Source organism: Apodemus sylvaticus, chromosome 4 (genome assembly GCF_947179515.1).
Source record: "Apodemus sylvaticus chromosome 4, mApoSyl1.1, whole genome shotgun sequence".
Lineage (NCBI taxonomy): Eukaryota > Metazoa > Chordata > Mammalia > Rodentia > Muridae > Apodemus > Apodemus sylvaticus.
This window is the reverse complement of record NC_067475.1, coordinates 53,217,454-53,218,961: the sequence shown is the minus strand read 5'-3', so window position 1 is coordinate 53,218,961 and position 1,508 is coordinate 53,217,454. Positions and strand designations below refer to the sequence as shown.

Here is a 1,508-nt window from a genome sequence, read left to right as displayed (position 1 = left end):
TCTGTCCTGCTTTGTAAAGGTAAGCTGAGTGTGCAGGCTCACCAACTAGTTTTAATATTGATATAGTTTGGCATATTTTGAACACCATTTTAAATCTGATGCACCCCAAAGTGACCAGACTACAACATTTATTGTAGTGTATATTTTTCTATTTCCCATGGTCCATGAAGGAAGAGTATGTGTTGTTTTCTGCAGCCTGGATGGTTTGATAATCAAATGCTGTTTATTCTTGTTGAGCCTCATTCTAGCTGATATTTTTTCTTATCTCCATTTTTTAGGTCAACCATCCCTGATTCCATTTATTTTTATATTCATCCTCTTTAGCATATTAGTTTGATTTTTCTTGATTTCAAATTTGGTCCAGTATCTTTAAAGGATCTACCGTGGAGAAATCTGTTTCTGTTCCATCGACTTACCTCAATTTTAAAAAATGCTTCACATTTTATTTTGCTCTCTGACTCTAAGATTGTGCCTTCAATACTTTCACAATGATTTTCTGCTTTTCAGTAAGAAACTCACATTGGATCTTGACATGGACACAATTGGTGCCCGTGGAAACACCACGGGCCCTACTGACATGGTTTTTCATTTTAGATAATCTCATAAGGACTTTAGGTCTCACAGCATGGACTCCTTGAAGTCTGCTTGAGTACATACCACATACAGATGTTGGTGCCTAGATATAAAGGCATATAATTCTATAACCAGGGGTTAAGAACAGCCTAGTTTTGTTAGAGACTGTATTATAGGAAAGCTTAAGATAGGATGTCAAATGCTGGACCATTGTGATTGCCTCTAAATGCTGTCCCTATTCATTACACTTTAAAGGCGGGGACACCTTGAATTTTTCTTGAAAGAAATCTTCAGACACTAAATGTAAGGAGGGTTTCCTGGCTGTTTCCATTTCTTTTCTGTTTCTGTCACCCACTATCTTGATTGTTATTGCAACAATAGTGCCGTGTTTCTGCTCAGCTCCATTTGCTTTTGGTCTCAGCAGGAAGACTCCCTTTCAGGTGTCTATTTGCACCTATTATGTGGAAATTATGCTTAAAGTGGCTGTACACCATTTACTCATTCTGCAAGTGACATTACTTAGTTTCAGTGGTTGTTTTTGATGCGGATAGTGCTACCTGCCTTGTTTTCTTTGAAATGCTGACAGGTTTGCAGGCCATTAGTATCCGGTAAGTAAGAGTAACATTTTTTTTTTTTTTAATACCAGTTTCCATCCCTATTTTAGCATGGTATTCGTGGAGTAAAAATCGGAAGAAAAGTAATATTATTCTTCTAGTTTCATATTTTTATCTATAAGTTATTCAGTGAAGGGGCTTAAATGAAGTTAATTGCATTTTAGGGATATGGTATTGATGAACTGTATTTCTACATTTTGTGTGGTCCTTTAATTTTTAGGAAAGGTGGCTATCATTTTTGCACTTAGAAATAATATAAAAATGTACAGCAATATGCAGTGAGGCATCTCATTTGCACATTTCTACTTCTTTGCTTAGTTA

At 36.0% G+C, this 1,508-nt stretch overlaps 1 pseudogene; it reads right to left on the bottom strand.

The window, feature by feature from the left end:
* Positions 1-442: 442 nt before the first annotated feature.
* On the bottom strand, positions 443-784 carry LOC127682119 (60S ribosomal protein L34-like; annotated as a pseudogene).
* Positions 785-1,508: the final 724 nt, after the last annotated feature.